The sequence below is a fragment of the Pseudophryne corroboree genome, chromosome 4 (genome assembly GCF_028390025.1).
Source record: "Pseudophryne corroboree isolate aPseCor3 chromosome 4, aPseCor3.hap2, whole genome shotgun sequence".
NCBI classification, from domain to species: domain Eukaryota; kingdom Metazoa; phylum Chordata; class Amphibia; order Anura; family Myobatrachidae; genus Pseudophryne; species Pseudophryne corroboree.
In genome coordinates this window covers 19,278,630-19,300,326 of record NC_086447.1, presented here as the reverse complement: position 1 = coordinate 19,300,326, position 21,697 = coordinate 19,278,630, and the positions used below count along the sequence as shown (strand labels likewise).

Genomic DNA, 21,697 nt, shown 5'->3' with positions numbered 1-21,697 from the left:
GAAGAATTTAATTAACAAAAAAATAAGTGCACATACCAGAGGATGGTTTCGATCCACCAACCTCTGGGTTATGGGCCCAGCACGCTTCCGCTGCGCCACTCTGCTGCTCATGTAAGTGTCAGAGATCCTGAAGTACTCACTCATCATGTGAAAGTACCAATGTGTTTCTTCGTTGGTCAATGGAAGAAAAATCTTGCAAAACTCTCCAGATTATTGCCTTTTTAACCTTTTTCTAGGAAACTTTCTAGATGAATGCTTTTTAGCCTTTGTCAGTACATGCTTTTGCAAGCTGTCTCTGTGGCGCAATCGGTTGGCGCATTCGGCTGTTAACCGAAAGGTTGGTGGTTCAATCCCAACCAGGGACGTAATTGACCTTGTGATCAAATTTTGGTGATCTTTAAGTAGACAAGTCAAAATTTCAAACCACCTCTTATAGTGTAGGGTACCTGGCCTTCTCTGATGCAATCAGAGTCAGATTTGATTAAGTCATTTTATAAAAAAACAGGAAGCACAATTTAGCATGGGGTTGCAGAGAAAAAAAATTATGCAGGCAGAGAAATCCAATTGAGTGATTAATCAGCTCTCCATTTTATGGCTTTATTTTTATGCTAACACATTTGCTCTCTGAAAAGTGTCCACAAAGCCTAGTCTCTGATTAACACCTTTGTAGGAATGGTTTTTCACCTATTACTGATTAAAACTTGCTTCATTGGAAAGGCAGCAAGATGCATCCTCATTACAATGTCCACTGAAATAATACAGGTTGACACCAGGAAACATAAACCTCACTGCATCCTTGCTGCTTTCTCAAGTGGGAATCTGTTTAATGTGAAAACCAGGTGATATCTAATCAGCACACAGGTAAGAAGTTAAGAAAATCTTTCTTTAAGGGTGAAGATGTTTCTCACAAAATCGTTGCCCCAATGCATCATTGAAATTCAAGCTGGAAAGATGATTTTGAAATATCAATTGTACATTTTGCATTGCTCTTCTGGTGACAATGTAGCTTGTTTTTGTCAATTACCATTTCAGTAATAGGGTAAAGAAAATTAAGTGGATTTCTGAAAGAAAACAATGCTGTCAATATACTATTAAAACAAATTAAAATGTTAAAAGTTATTGTACTTTAAGTAAAAATAAAAGAGTCAAAATATCAATTCCAGTTTTGGAAGAATTTAATTAACAAAAAAATAAGTGCACATAGCAGAGGATGGTTTCGATCCACCGACCTCTGGGTTATGGGCCCAGCACGCTTCCGCTGCGCCACTCTGCTGCTCATGTAAGTGTCAGAGATCCTGAAGTACTCACTCATCATGTGAAAGTACCAATGTGTTTCTTCGTTGGTCAATGGAAGAAAAATCTTGCAAAACTCTCCAGATTATTGCCTTTTTAACCTTTTTCTAGGAAACTTTCTAGATGAATGCTTTTTAGCCTTTGTCAGTACATGCTTTTGCAAGCTGTCTCTGTGGCGCAATCGGTTAGCGCATTCGGCTGTTAACCGAAAGGTTGGTGGTTCAATCCCACCCGGGGATGTAATTGACCTTGTGATCAAATTTTGGTGATCTTTAAGTAGACAAGTCAAAATTTCAAACCACCTCTTATAGTGTAGGGTACCTAGCCTTCTCTGATGCAATCAGAGTCAGATTTGATTAAGTCATTTTATAAAAAACAGGAAGCACAATTTAGCATGGGGTTGCAGAGAAAAAAAATGATGCAGGCAGAGAAATCCAATTGAGTGATTAATCAGCTCTCCATTTTATGGCTTTATTTTTATGCTAACACATTTGCTCTCTGAAAAGTGTCCACAAAGCCAAGTCTCTGATTAACACCTTTGTAGGAATGGTTTTTCACCTATTACTGATTAAAACTTGCTTCATTGGAAAGGCAGCAAGATGCATCCTCATTACAATGTCCACTGAAATAATACAGGTTGACACCAGGAAACATAAACCTCACTGCATCCTTGCTGCTTTCTCAAGTGGGAATCTGTTTAATGTGAAAACCAGGTGATATCTAATCAGCACACAGGTAAGAAGTTAAGAAAATCTTTCTTTAAGGGTGAAGATGTTTCTCACAAAATCGTTGCCCCAATGCATCATTGAAATTCAAGATGGAAAGATGATTTTGAAATATCAATTGTACATTTTGCATTGCTCTTCTGGTGACAATGTAGCTTGTTTTTGTCAATTACCATTTCAGTAATAGGGTAAAGAAAATTAAGTGGATTTCTGAAAGAAAACAATGCTGTCAATATACTATTAAAACAAATTAAAATGTTAAAAGTTATTGTACTTTAAGTAAAAATAAAAGAGTCAAAATATCAATTCCAGTTTTGGAAGAATTTAATTAACAAAAAAATAAGTGCACATAGCAGAGGATGGTTTCGATCCACCAACCTCTGGGTTATGGGCCCAGCACGCTTCCGCTGCGCCACTCTGCTGCTCATGTAAGTGTCAGAGATCCTGAAGTACTCACTCATCATGTGAAAGTACCAATGTGTTTCTTCGTTGGTCAATGGAAGAAAAATCTTGCAAAACTCTCCAGATTATTGCCTTTTTAACCTTTTTCTAGGAAACTTTCTAGATGAATGCTTTTTAGCCTTTGTCAGTACATGCTTTTGCAAGCTGTCTCTGTGGCGCAATCGGTTAGCGCATTCGGCTGTTAACCGAAAGGTTGGTGGTTCAATCCCACCCAGGGACGTAATTGACCTTGTGATCAAATTTTGGTGATCTTTAAGTAGACAAGTCAAAATTTCAAACCACCTCTTATAGTGTAGGGTACCTGGCCTTCTCTGATGCAATCAGAGTCAGATTTGATTAAGTCATTTTATAAAAAACAGGAAGCACAATTTAGCATGGGGTTGCAGAGAAAAAAAATATGCAGGCAGAGAAATCCAATTGAGTGATTAATCAGCTCTCCATTTTATGGTTTTATTTTTATGCTAACACATTTGCTCTCTGAAAAGTGTCCACAAAGCCAAGTCTCTGATTAACACCTTTGTAGGAATGGTTTTTCACCTATTACTGATTAAAACTTGCTTCATTGGAAAGGCAGCAAGATGCATCCTCATTACAATGTCCACTGAAATAATACAGGTTGACACCAGGAAACATAAACCTCACTGCATCCTTGCTGCTTTCTCAAGTGGGAATCTGTTTAATGTGAAAACCAGGTGATATCTAATCAGCACACAGGTAAGAAGTTAAGAAAATCTTTCTTTAAGGGTGAAGATGTTTCTCACAAAATCGTTGCCCCAATGCATCATTGAAATTCAAGCTGGAAAGATGATTTTGAAATATCAATTGTACATTTTGCATTGCTCTTCTGGTGACAATGTAGCTTGTTTTTGTCAATTACCATTTCAGTAATAGGGTAAAGAAAATTAAGTGGATTTCTGAAAGAAAACAATGCTGTCAATATACTATTAAAACAAATTAAAATGTTAAAAGTTATTGTACTTTAAGTAAAAATAAAAGAGTCAAAATATCAATTCCAGTTTTGGAAGAATTTAATTAACAAAAAAATAAGTGCACATAGCAGAGGATGGTTTCGATCCACCGACCTCGGGGTTATGGGCCCAGCACGCTTCTGCTGCGCCACGCTGCTGCTCATGTAAGTGTCAGAGATCCTGAAGTACTCACTCATCATGTGAAAGTACCAATGTGTTTCTTCGTTGGTCAATGGAAGAAAAATCTTGCAAAACTCTCCAGATTATTGCCTTTTTAACCTTTTTCTAGGAAACTTTCTAGATGAATGCTTTTTAGCCTTTGTCAGCACATGCTTTTGCAAGCTGTCTCTGTGGCGCAATCGGTTAGCGCATTCGGCTGTTAACCGAAAGGTTGGTGGTTCAATCCCACCGAGGGACGTAATTGACCTTGTGATCAAATTTTGGTGATCTTTAAGTAGACAAGTCAAAATTTCAAACCACCTCTTATGGTGTAGGGTACCTGGCCTTCTCTGATGCAATCAGAGTCATATTTGATTAAGTCATTTTATAAAAAACAGGAAGCACAATTTAGCATGGGGTTGCAGAGAAAAAAAAATATGCAGGCAGAGAAATCCAATTGAGTGATTAATCAGCTCTCCATTTTATGGCTTTATTTTTATGCTAACACATTTGCTCTCTGAAAAGTGTCCACAAAGCCAAGTCTCTGATTAACACCTTTGTAGGAATGGTTTTTCACCTATTACTGATTAAAACTTGCTTCATTGGAAAGGCAGCAAGATGCATCCTCATTACAATGTCCACTGAAATAATACAGGTTGACACCAGGAAACATAAACCTCACTGCATCCTTGCTGCTTTCTCAAGTGGGAATCTGTTTAATGTGAAAACCAGGTGATATCTAATCAGCACACAGGTAAGAAGTTAAGAAAATCTTTCTTTAAGTGTGAAGATGTTTCTCACAAAATCGTTGCCCCAATGCATCATTGAAATTCAAGCTGGAAAGATGATTTTGAAATATCAATTGTACATTTTGCATTGCTCTTCTGGTGACAATGTAGCTTGTTTTTGTCAATTACCATTTCAGTAATAGGGTAAAGAAAATTAAGTGGATTTCTGAAAGAAAACAATGCTGTCAATATACTATTAAAACAAATTAAAATGTTAAAAGTTATTGTACTTTAAGTAAAAATAAAAGAGTCAAAATATCAATTCCAGTTTTGGAAGAATTTAATTAACAAAAAAATAAGTGCACATAGCAGAGGATGGTTTCGATCCACCGACCTCTGGGTTATGGGCCCAGCACGCTTCCGCTGCGCCACTCTGCTGCTCATGTAAGTGTCAGAGATCCTGAAGTACTCACTCATCATGTGAAAGTACCAATGTGTTTCTTCGTTGGTCAATGGAAGAAAAATCTTGCAAAACTCTCCAGATTATTGCCTTTTTAACCTTTTTCTAGGAAACTTTCTAGATGAATGCTTTTTAGCCTTTGTCAGTACATGCTTTTGCAAGCTGTCTCTGTGGCGCAATCGGTTAGCGCATTCGGCTGTTAACCGAAAGGTTGGTGGTTCAATCCCAACCAGGGACGTAATTGACCTTGTGATCAAATTTTGCTGATCTTTAAGTAGACAAGTCAAAATTTCAAACCACCTCTTATGGTGTAGGGTACCTGGCCTTCTCTGATGCAATCAGAGTCATATTTGTTTAAGTCATTTTATAAAAAAACAGGAAGCACAATTTAGCATGGGGTTGCAGAGAAAAAAAATTATGCAGGCAGAGAAATCCAATTGAGTGATTAATCAGCTCTCCATTTTATGGCTTTATTTTTATGCTAACACATTTGCTCTCTGAAAAGTGTCCACAAAGCCAAGTCTCTGATTAACACCTTTGTAGGAATGGTTTTTCACCTATTACTGATTAAAACTTGCTTCATTGGAAAGGCAGCAAGATGCATCCTCATTACAATGTCCACTGAAATAATACAGGTTGACACCAGGAAACATAAACCTCACTGCATCCTTGCTGCTTTCTCAAGTGGGAATCTGTTTAATGTGAAAACCAGGTGATATCTAATCAGCACACAGGTAAGAAGTTAAGAAAATCTTTCTTTAAGGGTGAAGATGTTTCTCACAAAATCGTTGCCCCAATGCATCATTGAAATTCAAGATGGAAAGATGATTTTGAAATATCAATTGTACATTTTGCATTGCTCATCTGGTGACAATGTAGCTTGTTTTTGTCAATTACCATTTCAGTAATAGGGTAAAGAAAATTAAGTGGATTTCTGAAAGAAAACAATGCTGTCAATATACTATTAAAACAAATTAAAATGTTAAAAGTTATTGTTCTTTAAGTAAAAATAAAAGAGTCAAAATATCAATTCCAGTTTTGGAAGAATTTAATTAACAAAAAAATAAGTGCACATAGCAGAGGATGGTTTTGATCCACCGACCTCTGGGTTATGGGTCCAGCACGCTTCCGCTGCGCCACTCTGCAGCTTATGGAAGTGTCAGAGATCCTGAAGTACTCACTCATCATGTGAAAGTACCAATGTGTTTCTTCGTTGGTCAATGGAAGAAAAATCTTGCAAAACTCTCCAGATTATTGCCTTTTTAACCTTTTTCTAGGAAACTTTCTAGATGAATGCTTTTTAGCCTTTGTCAGTACATGCTTTTGCAAGCTGTCTCTGTGGCGCAATCGGAAGCGCATTCGGCTGTTAACCGAAAGGTTGGTGGTTCAATCCCACCCAGGGACGTAATTGACCTTGTGATCAAATTTTGGTGATCTTTAAGTAGACAAGTCAAAATTTCAAACCACCTCTTATAGTGTAGGGTACCTGGCCTTCTCTGATGCAATCAGATTTGATTAAGTTTTTTTATAAAAAACAGGAAGCACAATTTAGCATGGGGTTGCAGAGAAAAAAAATTATGCAAGCAGAGAAATCCAATTGAGTGATTAATCAGCTCTCCATTTTATGGCTTTATTTTTATGCTAACACATTTGCTCTCTGAAAAGTGTCCACAAAGCCAAGTCTCTGATTAACACCTTTGTAGGAATGGTTTTTCACCTATTACTGATTAAAACTTGCTTCATTGGAAAGGCAGCAAGATGCATCCTCATTACAATGTCCACTGAAATAATACAGGTTGACACCAGGAAACATAAACCTCACTGCATCCTTGCTGCTTTCTCAAGTGGGAATCTGTTTAATGTGAAAACCAGGTGATATCTAATCAGCACACAGGTAAGAAGTTAAGAAAATCTTTCTTTAAGGGTGAAGATGTTTCTCACAAAATCGTTGCCCCAATGCATCATTGAAATTCAAGATGGAAAGATGATTTTGAAATATCAATTGTACATTTTGCATTGCTCATCTGGTGACAATGTAGCTTGTTTTTGTCAATTACCATTTCAGTAATAGGGTAAAGAAAATTAAGTGGATTTCTGAAAGAAAACAATGCTGTCAATATACTATTAAAACAAATTAAAATGTTAAAAGTTATTGTACTTTAAGTAAAAATAAAAGAGTCAAAATATCAATTCCAGTTTTGGAAGAATTTAATTAACAAAAAAATAAGTGCACATACCAGAGGATGGTTTTGATCCACCGAACTCTGGGTTATGGGCCCAGCACGCTTCCGCTGCGCCACTCTGCTGCTCATGTAAGTGTCAGAGATCCTGAAGTACTCACTCATCATGTGAAAGTACCAATGTGTTTCTTCGTTGGTCAATGGAAGAAAAATCTTGCAAAACTCTCCAGATTATTGCCTTTTTAACCTTTTTCTAGGAAACTTTCTAGATGAATGCTTTTTAGCCTTTGTCAGTACATGCTTTTGCAAGCTGTCTCTGTGGCGCAATCGGTTAACGCATTCGGCTGTTAACCGAAAGGTTGGTGGTTCAATCCCACCCAGGGACGTAGTTGACCTTGTGATCAAATTTTGGTGATCTTTAAGTAGACAAGTCAAAATTTCAAACCACCTCTTATAGTGTAGGGTACCTGGCCTTCTCTGATGCAATCAGAGTCAGATTTGATTAAGTCATTTTATAAAAAACAGGAAGCACAATTTAGCATGGGGTTGCAGAGAAAAAAAATATGCAGGCAGAGAAATCCAATTGAGTGATTAATCAGCTCTCCATTTTATGGTTTTATTTTTATGCTAACACATTTGCTCTCTGAAAAGTGTCCACAAAGCCAAGTCTCTGATTAACACCTTTGTAGGAATGGTTTTTCACCTATTACTGATTAAAACTTGCTTCATTGGAAAGGCAGCAAGATGCATCCTCATTACAATGTCCACTGAAATAATACAGGTTGACACCAGGAAACATAAACCTCACTGCATCCTTGCTGCTTTCTCAAGTGGGAATCTGTTTAATGTGAAAACCAGGTGATATCTAATCAGCACACAGGTAAGAAGTTAAGAAAATCTTTCTTTAAGGGTGAAGATGTTTCTCACAAAATCGTTGCCCCAATGCATCATTGAAATTCAAGCTGGAAAGATGATTTTGAAATATCAATTGTACATTTTGCATTGCTCTTCTGGTGACAATGTAGCTTGTTTTTGTCAATTACCATTTCAGTAATAGGGTAAAGAAAATTAAGTGGATTTCTGAAAGAAAACAATGCTGTCAATATACTATTAAAACAAATTAAAATGTTAAAAGTTATTGTACTTTAAGTAAAAATAAAAGAGTCAAAATATCAATTCCAGTTTTGGAAGAATTTAATTAACAAAAAAATAAGTGCACATAGCAGAGGATGGTTTCGATCCACCGACCTCGGGGTTATGGGCCCAGCACGCTTCTGCTGCGCCACGCTGCTGCTCATGTAAGTGTCAGAGATCCTGAAGTACTCACTCATCATGTGAAAGTACCAATGTGTTTCTTCGTTGGTCAATGGAAGAAAAATCTTGCAAAACTCTCCAGATTATTGCCTTTTTAACCTTTTTCTAGGAAACTTTCTAGATGAATGCTTTTTAGTCTTTGTCAGCACATGCTTTTGCAAGCTGTCTCTGTGGCGCAATCGGTTAGCGCATTCGGCTGTTAACCGAAAGGTTGGTGGTTCAATCCCACCGAGGGACGTAATTGACCTTGTGATCAAATTTTGGTGATCTTTAAGTAGACAAGTCAAAATTTCAAACCACCTCTTATGGTGTAGGGTACCTGGCCTTCTCTGATGCAATCAGAGTCATATTTGATTAAGTCATTTTATAAAAAACAGGAAGCACAATTTAGCATGGGGTTGCAGAGAAAAAAAAATATGCAGGCAGAGAAATCCAATTGAGTGATTAATCAGCTCTCCATTTTATGGCTTTATTTTTATGCTAACACATTTGCTCTCTGAAAAGTGTCCACAAAGCCAAGTCTCTGATTAACACCTTTGTAGGAATGGTTTTTCACCTATTACTGATTAAAACTTGCTTCATTGGAAAGGCAGCAAGGTGCATCCTCATTACAATGTCCACTGAAATAATACAGGTTGACACCAGGAAACATAAACCTCACTGCATCCTTGCTGCTTTCTCAAGTGGGAATCTGTTTAATGTGAAAACCAGGTGATATCTAATCAGCACACAGGTAAGAAGTTAAGAAAATCTTTCTTTAAGTGTGAAGATGTTTCTCACAAAATCGTTGCCCCAATGCATCATTGAAATTCAAGCTGGAAAGATGATTTTGAAATATCAATTGTACATTTTGCATTGCTCTTCTGGTGACAATGTAGCTTGTTTTTGTCAATTACCATTTCAGTAATAGGGTAAAGAAAATTAAGTGGATTTCTGAAAGAAAACAATGCTGTCAATATACTATTAAAACAAATTAAAATGTTAAAAGTTATTGTACTTTAAGTAAAAATAAAAGAGTCAAAATATCAATTCCAGTTTTGGAAGAATTTAATTAACAAAAAAATAAGTGCACATAGCAGAGGATGGTTTCGATCCACCGACCTCTGGGTTATGGGCCCAGCACGCTTCCGCTGCGCCACTCTGCTGCTCATGTAAGTGTCAGAGATCCTGAAGTACTCACTCATCATGTGAAAGTACCAATGTGTTTCTTCGTTGGTCAATGGAAGAAAAATCTTGCAAAACTCTCCAGATTATTGCCTTTTTAACCTTTTTCTAGGAAACTTTCTAGATGAATGCTTTTTAGCCTTTGTCAGTACATGCTTTTGCAAGCTGTCTCTGTGGCGCAATCGGTTAGCGCATTCGGCTGTTAACCGAAAGGTTGGTGGTTCAATCCCAACCAGGGACGTAATTGACCTTGTGATCAAGTTTTGCTGATCTTTAAGTAGACAAGTCAAAATTTCAAACCACCTCTTATAGTGTAGGGTACCTGGCCTTCTCTGATGCAATCAGAGTCATATTTGTTTAAGTCATTTTATAAAAAAACAGGAAGCACAATTTAGCATGGGGTTGCAGAGAAAAAAAATTATGCAGGCAGAGAAATCCAATTGAGTGATTAATCAGCTCTCCATTTTATGGCTTTATTTTTATGCTAACACATTTGCTCTCTGAAAAGTGTCCACAAAGCCAAGTCTCTGATTAACACCTTTGTAGGAGTGGTTTTTCACCTATTACTGATTAAAACTTGCTTCATTGGAAAGGCAGCAAGATGCATCCTCATTACAATGTCCACTGAAATAATACAGGTTGACACCAGGAAACATAAACCTCACTGCATCCTTGCTGCTTTCTCAAGTGGGAATCTGTTTAATGTGAAAACCAGGTGATATCTAATCAGCACACAGGTAAGAAGTTAAGAAAATCTTTCTTTAAGGGTGAAGATGTTTCTCACAAAATCGTTGCCCCAATGCATCATTGAAATTCAAGATGGAAAGATGATTTTGAAATATCAATTGTACATTTTGCATTGCTCATCTGGTGACAATGTAGCTTGTTTTTGTCAATTACCATTTCAGTAATAGGGTAACGAAAATTAAGTGGATTTCTGAAAGAAAACAATGCTGTCAATATACTATTAAAACAAATTAAAATGTTAAAAGTTATTGTACTTTAAGTAAAAATAAAAGAGTCAAAATATCAATTCCAGTTTTGGAAGAATTTAATTAACAAAAAAATAAGTGCACATAGCAGAGGATGGTTTTGATCCACCAAACTCTGGGTTATGGGCCCAGCACGCTTCCGCTGCGCCACTCTGCTGCTCATGTAAGTGTCAGAGATCCTGAAGTACTCACTCATCATGTGAAAGTACCAATGTGTTTCTTCGTTGGTCAATGGAAGAAAAATCTTGCAAAACTCTCCAGATTATTGCCTTTTTAACCTTTTTCTAGGAAACTTTCTAGATGACTGCTTTTTAGCCTTTGTCAGTACATGCTTTTGCAAGTTGTCTCTGTGGTGCAATCGGTTAGCGCATTCGGCGATTAACCGAAAGGCTGGTGGTACAATACCACCCAGGGACGTAATTGACCTTGTGATCAAATTTTGCTGATCTTTAAGTAGACAAGTCAAAATTTCAAACCACCTCTTATAGTGTAGGGTACCTGGCCTTCTCTGATGCAATCAGAGTCAGATTTGATTAAGTCATTTTATAAAAAACAGGAAGCACAATTTAGCATGGGGTTGCAGAGAAAAAAAAATATGCAGGCAGAGAAATCCAATTGAGTGATTAATCAGCTCTCCATTTTATGGTTTTATTTTTATGCTAACACATTTGCTCTCTGAAAAGTGTCCACAAAGCCAAGTCTCTGATTAACACCTTTGTAGGAATGGTTTTTCACCTATTACTGATTAAAACTTGCTTCATTGGAAAGGCAGCAAGATGCATCCTCATTACAATGTCCACTGAAATAATACAGGTTGACACCAGGAAACATAAACCTCACTGCATCCTTGCTGCTTTCTCAAGTGGGAATCTGTTTAATGTGAAAACCAGGTGATATCTAATCAGCACACAGGTAAGAAGTTAAGAAAATCTTTCTTTAAGGGTGAAGATGTTTCTCACAAAATCGTTGCCCCAATGCATCATTGAAATTCAAGCTGGAAAGATGATTTTGAAATATCAATTGTACATTTTGCATTGCTCTTCTGGTGACAATGTAGCTTGTTTTTGTCAATTACCATTTCAGTAATAGGGTAAAGAAAATTAAGTGGATTTCTGAAAGAAAACAGTGCTGTCAATATACTATTAAAACAAATAAAAATGTTAAAAGTTATTGTACTTTAAGTAAAAAGAAAAGAGTCAAAATATCAATTCCAGTTTTGGAAGAATTTAATTAACAAAAAATAAGTGCACATAGCAGAGGATGGTTTCGATCCACCAACCTCGGGGTTATGGGCCCAGCACGCTTCTGCTGCGCCACTCTGCTGCTCATGTAAGTGTCAGAGATCCTGAAGTACTCACTCATCATGTGAAAGTACCAATGTGTTTCTTCGTTGGTCAATGGAAGAAAAATCTTGCAAAACTCTCCAGATTATTGCCTTTTTAACCTTTTTCTAGGAAACTTTCTAGATGAATGCTTTTTAGCCTTTGTCAGCACATGCTTTTGCAAGCTGTCTCTGTGGCGCAATCGGTTAGCGCATTCGGCTGTTAACCGAAAGGTTGGTGGTTCAATCCCACCGAGGGACGTAATTGACCTTGTGATCAAATTTTGGTGATCTTTAAGTAGACAAGTCAAAATTTCAAACCACCTCTTATGGTGTAGGGTACCTGGCCTTCTCTGATGCAATCAGAGTCATATTTGATTAAGTCATTTTATAAAAAAACAGGAAGCACAATTTAGCATGGGGTTGCAGAGAAAAAAAATTATGCAGGCAGAGAAATCCAATTGAGTGATTAATCAGCTCTCCATTTTATGGCTTTAATTTTATGCCAAACACATTTGCTCTCTGAAAAGTGTCCACAAAGCCAAGTCTCTGATTAACACCTTTGTAGGAATGGTTTTTCACCTATTACTGATTAAAACTTGCTTCATTGGAAAGGCAGCAAGATGCATCCTCATTACAATGTCCACTGAAATAATACAGGTTGACACCAGGAAACATAAACCTCACTGCATCCTTGCTGCTTTCTCAAGTGGGAATCTGTTTAATGTGAAAACCAGGTGATATCTAATCAGCACACAGGTAAGAAGTTAAGAAAATCTTTCTTTAAGGGTGAAGATGTTTCTCACAAAATCGTTGCCCCAATGCATCATTGAAATTCAAGATGGAAAGATGATTTTGAAATATCAATTGTACATTTTGCATTGCTCATCTGGTGACAATGTAGCTTGTTTTTGTCAATTACCATTTCAGTAATAGGGTAAAGAAAATTAAGTGGATTTCTGAAAGAAAACAATGCTGTCAATATACTATTAAAACAAATTAAAATGTTAAAAGTTATTGTTCTTTAAGTAAAAATAAAAGAGTCAAAATATCAATTCCAGTTTTGGAAGAATTTAATTAACAAAAAAATAAGTGCACATAGCAGAGGATGGTTTTGATCCACCGACCTCTGGGTTATGGGTCCAGCACGCTTCCGCTGCGCCACTCTGCAGCTTATGGAAGTGTCAGAGATCCTGAAGTACTCACTCATCATGTGAAAGTACCAATGTGTTTCTTCGTTGGTCAATGGAAGAAAAATCTTGCAAAACTCTCCAGATTATTGCCTTTTTAACCTTTTTCTAGGAAACTTTCTAGATGAATGCTTTTTAGCCTTTGTCAGTACATGCTTTTGCAAGCTGTCTCTGTGGCGCAATCGGAAGCGCATTCGGCTGTTAACCGAAAGGTTGGTGGTTCAATCCCACCCAGGGACGTAATTGACCTTGTGATCAAATTTTGGTGATCTTTAAGTAGACAAGTCAAAATTTCAAACCACCTCTTATAGTGTAGGGTACCTGGCCTTCTCTGATGCAATCAGATTTGATTAAGTTTTTTTATAAAAAACAGGAAGCACAATTTAGCATGGGGTTGCAGAGAAAAAAAATTATGCAGGCAGAGAAATCCAATTGAGTGATTAATCAGCTCTCCATTTTATGGCTTTATTTTTATGCTAACACATTTGCTCTCTGAAAAGTGTCCACAAAGCCAAGTCTCTGATTAACACCTTTGTAGGAATGGTTTTTCACCTATTACTGATTAAAACTTGCTTCATTGGAAAGGCAGCAAGATGCATCCTCATTACAATGTCCACTGAAATAATACAGGTTGACACCAGGAAACATAAACCTCACTGCATCCTTGCTGCTTTCTCAAGTGGGAATCTGTTTAATGTGAAAACCAGGTGATATCTAATCAGCACACAGGTAAGAAGTTAAGAAAATCTTTCTTTAAGGGTGAAGATGTTTCTCACAAAATCGTTGCCCCAATGCATCATTGAAATTCAAGATGGAAAGATGATTTTGAAATATCAATTGTACATTTTGCATTGCTCATCTGGTGACAATGTAGCTTGTTTTTGTCAATTACCATTTCAGTAATAGGGTAAAGAAAATTAAGTGGATTTCTGAAAGAAAACAATGCTGTCAATATACTATTAAAACAAATTAAAATGTTAAAAGTTATTGTACTTTAAGTAAAAATAAAAGAGTCAAAATATCAATTCCAGTTTTGGAAGAATTTAATTAACAAAAAAATAAGTGCACATAGCAGAGGATGGTTTTGATCCACCGAACTCTGGGTTATGGGCCCAGCACGCTTCCGCTGCGCCACTCTGCTGCTCATGTAAGTGTCAGAGATCCTGAAGTACTCACTCATCATGTGAAAGTACCAATGTGTTTCTTCGTTGGTCAATGGAAGAAAAATCTTGCAAAACTCTCCATATTATTGCCTTTTTAACCTTTTTCTAGGAAACTTTCTAGATGAATGCTTTTTAGCCTTTGTCAGTACATGCTTTTGCAAGCTGTCTCTGTGGCGCAATCGGTTAGCGCATTCGGCTGTTAACCGAAAGGTTGGTGGTTCAATCCCACCCAGGGACGTAGTTGACCTTGTGATCAAATTTTGGTGATCTTTAAGTAGACAAGTCAAAATTTCAAACCACCTCTTATAGTGTAGGGTACCTGGCCTTCTCTGATGCAATCAGAGTCAGATTTGATTAAGTCATTTTATAAAAAACAGGAAGCACAATTTAGCATGGGGTTGCAGAGAAAAAAAATATGCAGGCAGAGAAATCCAATTGAGTGATTAATCAGCTCTCCATTTTATGGCTTTATTTTTATGCTAACACATTTGCTCTCTGAAAAGTGTCCACAAAGCCAAGTCTCTGATTAACACCTTTGTAGGAATGGTTTTTCACCTATTACTGATTAAAACTTGCTTCATTGGAAAGGCAGCAAGATGCATCCTCATTACAATGTCCACTGAAATAATACAGGTTGACACCAGGAAACATAAACCTCACTGCATCCTTGCTGCTTTCTCAAGTGGGAATCTGTTTAATGTGAAAACCAGGTGATATCTAATCAGCACACAGGTAAGAAGTTAAGAAAATCTTTCTTTAAGTGTGAAGATGTTTCTCACAAAATCGTTGCCCCAATGCATCATTGAAATTCAAGCTGGAAAGATGATTTTGAAATATCAATTGTACATTTTGCATTGCTCTTCTGGTGACAATGTAGCTTGTTTTTGTCAATTACCATTTCAGTAATAGGGTAAAGAAAATTAAGTGGATTTCTGAAAGAAAACAATGCTGTCAATATACTATTAAAACAAATTAAAATGTTAAAAGTTATTGTACTTTAAGTAAAAATAAAAGAGTCAAAATATCAATTCCAGTTTTGGAAGAATTTAATTAACAAAAAAATAAGTGCACATAGCAAAGGATGGTTTCGATCCACCGACCTCTGGGTTATGGGCCCAGCACGCTTCCGCTGCGCCACTCTGCTGCTCAGTAAGTGTCAGAGATCCTGAAGTACTCACTCATCATGTGAAAGTACCAATGTGTTTCTTCGTTGGTCAATGGAAGAAAAATCTTGCAAAACTCTCCAGATTATTGCCTTTTTAACCTTTTTCTAGGAAACTTTCTAGATGAATGCTTTTTAGCCTTTGTCAGTACATGCTTTTGCAAGCTGTCTCTGTGGCGCAATCGGTTAGCGCATTCGGCTGTTAACCGAAAGGTTGGTGGTTCAATCCCAACCAGGGACGTAATTGACCTTGTGATCAAATTTTGCTGATCTTTAAGTAGACAAGTCAAAATTTCAAACCACCTCTTATAGTGTAGGGTACCTGGCCTTCTCTGATGCAATCAGAGTCATATTTGTTTAAGTCATTTTATAAAAAAACAGGAAGCACAATTTAGCATGGGGTTGCAGAGAAAAAAAATTATGCAGGCAGAGAAATCCAATTGAGTGATTAATCAGCTCTCCATTTTATGGCTTTATTTTTATGCTAACACATTTGCTCTCTGAAAAGTGTCCACAAAGCCAAGTCTCTGATTAACACCTTTGTAGGAGTGGTTTTTCACCTATTACTGATTAAAACTTGCTTCATTGGAAAGGCAGCAAGATGCATCCTCATTACAATGTCCACTGAAATAATACAGGTTGACACCAGGAAACATAAACCTCACTGCATCCTTGCTGCTTTCTCAAGTGGGAATCTGTTTAATGTGAAAACCAGGTGATATCTAATCAGCACACAGGTAAGAAGTTAAGAAAATCTTTCTTTAAGGGTGAAGATGTTTCTCACAAAATCGTTGCCCCAATGCATCATTGAAATTCAAGATGGAAAGATGATTTTGAAATATCAATTGTACATTTTGCATTGCTCATCTGGTGACAATGTAGCTTGTTTTTGTCAATTACCATTTCAGTAATAGGGTAACGAAAATTAAGTGGATTTCTGAAAGAAAACAATGCTGTCAATATACTATTAAAACAAATTAAAATGTTAAAAGTTATTGTACTTTAAGTAAAAATAAAAGAGTCAAAATATCAATTCCAGTTTTGGAAGAATTTAATTAACAAAAAAATAAGTGCACATAGCAGAGGATGGTTTTGATCCACCAAACTCTGGGTTATGGGCCCAGCACGCTTCCGCTGCGCCACTCTGCTGCTCATGTAAGTGTCAGAGATCCTGAAGTACTCACTCATCATGTGAAAGTACCAATGTGTTTCTTCGTTGGTCAATGGAAGAAAAATCTTGCAAAACTCTCCAGATTATTGCCTTTTTAACCTTTTTCTAGGAAACTTTCTAGATGACTGCTTTTTAGCCTTTGTCAGTACATGCTTTTGCAAGTTGTCTCTGTGGTGCAATCGGTTAGCGCATTCGGCGATTAACCGAAAGGCTGGTGGTACAATACCACCCAGGGACGTAATTGACCTTGTGATCAAATTTTGCTGATCTTTAAGTAGACAAGTCAAAATTTCAAACCACCTCTTATAGTGTAGGGTACCTGGCCTTCTCTGATGCAATCAGAGTCAGATTTGATTAAGTCATTTTATAAAAAACAGGAAGCACAATTTAGCATGGGGTTGCAGAGAAAAAAAAATATGCAGGCAGAGAAATCCAATTGAGTGATTAATCAGCTCTCCATTTTATGGTTTTATTTTTATGCTAACACATTTGCTCTCTGAAAAGTGTCCACAAAGCCAAGTCTCTGATTAACACCTTTGTAGGAATGGTTTTTCACCTATTACTGATTAAAACTTGCTTCATTGGAAAGGCAGCAAGATGCATCCTCATTACAATGTCCACTGAAATAATACAGGTTGACACCAGGAAACATAAACCTCACTGCATCCTTGCTGCTTTCTCAAGTGGGAATCTGTTTAATGTGAAAACCAGGTGATATCTAATCAGCACACAGGTAAGAAGTTAAGAAAATCTTTCTTTAAGGGTGAAGATGTTTCTCACAAAATCGTTGCCCCAATGCATCATTGAAATTCAAGCTGGAAAGATGATTTTGAAATATCAATTGTACATTTTGCATTGCTCTTCTGGTGACAATGTAGCTTGTTTTTGTCAATTACCATTTCAGTAATAGGGTAAAGAAAATTAAGTGGATTTCTGAAAGAAAACAGTGCTGTCAATATACTATTAAAACAAATAAAAATGTTAAAAGTTATTGTACTTTAAGTAAAAAGAAAAGAGTCAAAATATCAATTCCAGTTTTGGAAGAATTTAATTAACAAAAAATAAGTGCACATAGCAGAGGATGGTTTCGATCCACCAACCTCGGGGTTATGGGCCCAGCACGCTTCTGCTGCGCCACTCTGCTGCTCATGTAAGTGTCAGAGATCCTGAAGTACTCACTCATCATGTGAAAGTACCAATGTGTTTCTTCGTTGGTCAATGGAAGAAAAATCTTGCAAAACTCTCCAGATTATTGCCTTTTTAACCTTTTTCTAGGAAACTTTCTAGATGAATGCTTTTTAGCCTTTGTCAGCACATGCTTTTGCAAGCTGTCTCTGTGGCGCAATCGGTTAGCGCATTCGGCTGTTAACCGAAAGGTTGGTGGTTCAATCCCACCGAGGGACGTAATTGACCTTGTGATCAAATTTTGGTGATCTTTAAGTAGACAAGTCAAAATTTCAAACCACCTCTTATGGTGTAGGGTACCTGGCCTTCTCTGATGCAATCAGAGTCATATTTGATTAAGTCATTTTATAAAAAAACAGGAAGCACAATTTAGCATGGGGTTGCAGAGAAAAAAAATTATGCAGGCAGAGAAATCCAATTGAGTGATTAATCAGCTCTCCATTTTATGGCTTTAATTTTATGCCAAACACATTTGCTCTCTGAAAAGTGTCCACAAAGCCAAGTCTCTGATTAACACCTTTGTAGGAATGGTTTTTCACCTATTACTGATTAAAACTTGCTTCATTGGAAAGGCAGCAAGATGCATCCTCATTACAATGTCCACTGAAATAATACAGGTTGACACCAGGAAACATAAACCTCACTGCATCCTTGCTGCTTTCTCAAGTGGGAATCTGTTTAATGTGAAAACCAGGTGATATCTAATCAGCACACAGGTAAGAAGTTAAGAAAATCTTTCTTTAAGGGTGAAGATGTTTCTCACAAAATCGTTGCCCCAATGCATCATTGAAATTCAAGATGGAAAGATGATTTTGAAATATCAATTGTACATTTTGCATTGCTCATCTGGTGACAATGTAGCTTGTTTTTGTCAATTACCATTTCAGTAATAGGGTAAAGAAAATTAAGTGGATTTCTGAAAGAAAACAATGCTGTCAATATACTATTAAAACAAATTAAAATGTTAAAAGTTATTGTTCTTTAAGTAAAAATAAAAGAGTCAAAATATCAATTCCAGTTTTGGAAGAATTTAATTAACAAAAAAATAAGTGCACATAGCAGAGGATGGTTTTGATCCACCGACCTCTGGGTTATGGGTCCAGCACGCTTCCGCTGCGCCACTCTGCAGCTTATGGAAGTGTCAGAGATCCTGAAGTACTCACTCATCATGTGAAAGTACCAATGTGTTTCTTCGTTGGTCAATGGAAGAAAAATCTTGCAAAACTCTCCAGATTATTGCCTTTTTAACCTTTTTCTAGGAAACTTTCTAGATGAATGCTTTTTAGCCTTTGTCAGTACATGCTTTTGCAAGCTGTCTCTGTGGCGCAATCGGAAGCGCATTCGGCTGTTAACCGAAAGGTTGGTGGTTCAATCCCACCCAGGGACGTAATTGACCTTGTGATCAAATTTTGGTGATCTTTAAGTAGACAAGTCAAAATTTCAAACCACCTCTTATAGTGTAGGGTACCTGGCCTTCTCTGATGCAATCAGATTTGATTAAGTTTTTTTATAAAAAACAGGAAGCACAATTTAGCATGGGGTTGCAGAGAAAAAAAATTATGCAGGCAGAGAAATCCAATTGAGTGATTAATCAGCTCTCCATTTTATGGCTTTATTTTTATGCTAACACATTTGCTCTCTGAAAAGTGTCCACAAAGCCAAGTCTCTGATTAACACCTTTGTAGGAATGGTTTTTCACCTATTACTGATTAAAACTTGCTTCATTGGAAAGGCAGCAAGATGCATCCTCATTACAATGTCCACTGAAATAATACAGGTTGACACCAGGAAACATAAACCTCACTGCATCCTTGCTGCTTTCTCAAGTGGGAATCTGTTTAATGTGAAAACCAGGTGATATCTAATCAGCACACAGGTAAGAAGTTAAGAAAATCTTTCTTTAAGGGTGAAGATGTTTCTCACAAAATCGTTGCCCCAATGCATCATTGAAATTCAAGATGGAAAGATGATTTTGAAATATCAATTGTACATTTTGCATTGCTCATCTGGTGACAATGTAGCTTGTTTTTGTCAATTACCATTTCAGTAATAGGGTAAAGAAAATTAAGTGGATTTCTGAAAGAAAACAATGCTGTCAATATACTATTAAAACAAATTAAAATGTTAAAAGTTATTGTACTTTAAGTAAAAATAAAAGAGTCAAAATATCAATTCCAGTTTTGGAAGAATTTAATTAACAAAAAAATAAGTGCACATAGCAGAGGATGGTTTTGATCTACCGAACTCTGGGTTATGGGCCCAGCACGCTTCCGCTGCGCCACTCTGCTGCTCATGTAAGTGTCAGAGATCCTGAAGTACTCACTCATCATGTGAAAGTACCAATGTGTTTCTTCGTTGGTCAATGGAAGAAAAATCTTGCAAAACTCTCCAGATTATTGCCTTTTTAACCTTTTTCTAGGAAACTTTCTAGATGAATGCTTTTTAGCCTTTGTCAGTACATGCTTTTGCAAGCTGTCTCTGTGGCGCAATCGGTTAGCGCATTCGGCTGTTAACCGAAAGGTTGGTGGTTCAATCCCACCCAGGGACGTAGTTGACCTTGTGATCAAATTTTGGTGATCTTTAAGTAGACAAGTCAAAATTTCAAACCACCTCTTATAGTGTAGGGTACCTGGCCTTCTCTGATGCAATCAGAGTCAGATTTGATTAAGTCATTTTATAAAAAACAGGAAGCACAATTTAGCATGGGGTTGCAGAGAAAAAAAATATGCAGGCAGAGAAATCCAATTGAGTGATTAATCAGCTCTCCATTTTATGGTTTTATTTTTATGCTAACACATTTGCTCTCTGAAAAGTGTCCACAAAGCCAAGTCTCTGATTAACACCTTTGTAGGAATGGTTTTTCACCTATTACTGATTAAAACTTGCTTCATTGGAAAGGCAGCAAGATGCATCCTCATTACAATGTCCACTGAAATAATACAGGTTGACACCAGGAAACATAAACCTCACTGCATCCTTGCTGCTTTCTCAAGTGGGAATCTGTTTAATGTGAAAACCAGGTGATATCTAATCAGCACACAGGTAAGAAGTTAAGAAAATCTTTCTTTAAGTGTGAAGATGTTTCTCACAAAATCGTTGCCCCAATGCATCATTGAAATTCAAGCTGGAAAGATGATTTTGAAATATCAATTGTACATTTTGCATTGCTCTTCTGGTGACAATGTAGCTTGTTTTTGTCAATTACCATTTCAGTAATAGGGTAAAGAAAATTAAGTGGATTTCTGAAAGAAAACAATGCTGTCAATATACTATTAAAACAAATTAAAATGTTAAAAGTTATTGTACTTTAAGTAAAAATAAAAGAGTCAAAATATCAATTCCAGTTTTGGAAGAATTTAATTAACAAAAAAATAAGTGCACATAGCAGAGGATGGTTTCGATCCACCGACCTCTGGGTTATGGGCCCAGCACGCTTCCGCTGCGCCACTCTGCTGCTCATGTAAGTGTCAGAGATCCTGAAGTACTCACTCATCATGTGAAAGTACCAATGTGTTTCTTCGTTGGTCAATGGAAGAAAAATCTTGCAAAACTCTCCAGATTATTGCCTTTTTAACCTTTTTCTAGGAAACTTTCTAGATGAATGCTTTTTAGCCTTTGTCAGTACATGCTTTTGCAAGCTGTCTCTGTGGCGCAATCGGTTAGCGCATTCGGCTGTTAACCGAAAGGTTGGTGGTTCAATCCCACCCAGGGACGTAGTTGACCTTGTGATCAAATTTTGCTGATCTTTAAGTAGACAAGTCAAAATTTCAAACCACCTCTTATAGTGTAGGGTACCTGGCCTTCTCTGATGCAATCAGAGTCAGATTTGATTAAGTCATTTTATAAAAAACAGGAAGCACAATTTAGCATGGGGTTGCAGAGAAAAAAAATATGCAGGCAGAGAAATCCAATTGAGTGATTAATCAGCTCTCCATTTTATGGCTTTATTTTTATGCTAACACATTTGCTCTCTGAAAAGTGTCCACAAAGCCAAGTCTCTGATTAACACCTTTGTAGGAATGGTTTTTCACCTATTACTGATTAAAACTTGCTTCATTGG

The 21,697-nt window shown here is 36.9% G+C and overlaps 20 non-coding genes across 20 annotated transcripts; 16 read left to right on the top strand and 4 right to left on the bottom strand.

The window, feature by feature from the left end:
• Positions 1–1,201: 1,201 nt before the first annotated feature.
• TRNAM-CAU (transfer RNA methionine (anticodon CAU)) lies at positions 1,202–1,273 on the bottom strand. The gene has a single exon. It is a non-coding gene; the product is annotated as a tRNA-Met (tRNA).
• Positions 1,274–1,459: 186 nt separating this feature from the next.
• Positions 1,460–1,533, top strand: TRNAN-GUU (transfer RNA asparagine (anticodon GUU)). The gene has a single exon. It is a non-coding gene; the product is annotated as a tRNA-Asn (tRNA).
• A 1,093-nt stretch (positions 1,534–2,626) lies between these two features.
• TRNAN-GUU (transfer RNA asparagine (anticodon GUU)) lies at positions 2,627–2,700 on the top strand. Its single transcript has one exon. It is a non-coding gene; the product is annotated as a tRNA-Asn (tRNA).
• A 1,092-nt stretch (positions 2,701–3,792) lies between these two features.
• TRNAN-GUU (transfer RNA asparagine (anticodon GUU)) lies at positions 3,793–3,866 on the top strand. Its single transcript has one exon. It is a non-coding gene; the product is annotated as a tRNA-Asn (tRNA).
• An 835-nt stretch (positions 3,867–4,701) lies between these two features.
• On the bottom strand, positions 4,702–4,773 carry TRNAM-CAU (transfer RNA methionine (anticodon CAU)). The gene has a single exon. It is a non-coding gene; the product is annotated as a tRNA-Met (tRNA).
• A 186-nt stretch (positions 4,774–4,959) lies between these two features.
• Positions 4,960–5,033, top strand: TRNAN-GUU (transfer RNA asparagine (anticodon GUU)). Its single transcript has one exon. It is a non-coding gene; the product is annotated as a tRNA-Asn (tRNA).
• A 1,094-nt stretch (positions 5,034–6,127) lies between these two features.
• Positions 6,128–6,200, top strand: TRNAN-GUU (transfer RNA asparagine (anticodon GUU)). The gene has a single exon. It is a non-coding gene; the product is annotated as a tRNA-Asn (tRNA).
• Positions 6,201–7,287: 1,087 nt separating this feature from the next.
• On the top strand, positions 7,288–7,361 carry TRNAN-GUU (transfer RNA asparagine (anticodon GUU)). The gene has a single exon. It is a non-coding gene; the product is annotated as a tRNA-Asn (tRNA).
• Positions 7,362–8,453: 1,092 nt separating this feature from the next.
• TRNAN-GUU (transfer RNA asparagine (anticodon GUU)) lies at positions 8,454–8,527 on the top strand. The gene has a single exon. It is a non-coding gene; the product is annotated as a tRNA-Asn (tRNA).
• An 835-nt stretch (positions 8,528–9,362) lies between these two features.
• On the bottom strand, positions 9,363–9,434 carry TRNAM-CAU (transfer RNA methionine (anticodon CAU)). Its single transcript has one exon. It is a non-coding gene; the product is annotated as a tRNA-Met (tRNA).
• Positions 9,435–9,620: 186 nt separating this feature from the next.
• Positions 9,621–9,694, top strand: TRNAN-GUU (transfer RNA asparagine (anticodon GUU)). Its single transcript has one exon. It is a non-coding gene; the product is annotated as a tRNA-Asn (tRNA).
• Positions 9,695–11,954: 2,260 nt separating this feature from the next.
• On the top strand, positions 11,955–12,028 carry TRNAN-GUU (transfer RNA asparagine (anticodon GUU)). The gene has a single exon. It is a non-coding gene; the product is annotated as a tRNA-Asn (tRNA).
• A 1,095-nt stretch (positions 12,029–13,123) lies between these two features.
• On the top strand, positions 13,124–13,196 carry TRNAN-GUU (transfer RNA asparagine (anticodon GUU)). The gene has a single exon. It is a non-coding gene; the product is annotated as a tRNA-Asn (tRNA).
• A 1,087-nt stretch (positions 13,197–14,283) lies between these two features.
• Positions 14,284–14,357, top strand: TRNAN-GUU (transfer RNA asparagine (anticodon GUU)). The gene has a single exon. It is a non-coding gene; the product is annotated as a tRNA-Asn (tRNA).
• A 1,091-nt stretch (positions 14,358–15,448) lies between these two features.
• On the top strand, positions 15,449–15,522 carry TRNAN-GUU (transfer RNA asparagine (anticodon GUU)). The gene has a single exon. It is a non-coding gene; the product is annotated as a tRNA-Asn (tRNA).
• A 2,260-nt stretch (positions 15,523–17,782) lies between these two features.
• Positions 17,783–17,856, top strand: TRNAN-GUU (transfer RNA asparagine (anticodon GUU)). The gene has a single exon. It is a non-coding gene; the product is annotated as a tRNA-Asn (tRNA).
• Positions 17,857–18,951: 1,095 nt separating this feature from the next.
• TRNAN-GUU (transfer RNA asparagine (anticodon GUU)) lies at positions 18,952–19,024 on the top strand. Its single transcript has one exon. It is a non-coding gene; the product is annotated as a tRNA-Asn (tRNA).
• Positions 19,025–20,111: 1,087 nt separating this feature from the next.
• Positions 20,112–20,185, top strand: TRNAN-GUU (transfer RNA asparagine (anticodon GUU)). The gene has a single exon. It is a non-coding gene; the product is annotated as a tRNA-Asn (tRNA).
• An 834-nt stretch (positions 20,186–21,019) lies between these two features.
• TRNAM-CAU (transfer RNA methionine (anticodon CAU)) lies at positions 21,020–21,091 on the bottom strand. The gene has a single exon. It is a non-coding gene; the product is annotated as a tRNA-Met (tRNA).
• A 186-nt stretch (positions 21,092–21,277) lies between these two features.
• TRNAN-GUU (transfer RNA asparagine (anticodon GUU)) lies at positions 21,278–21,351 on the top strand. The gene has a single exon. It is a non-coding gene; the product is annotated as a tRNA-Asn (tRNA).
• Positions 21,352–21,697: the final 346 nt, after the last annotated feature.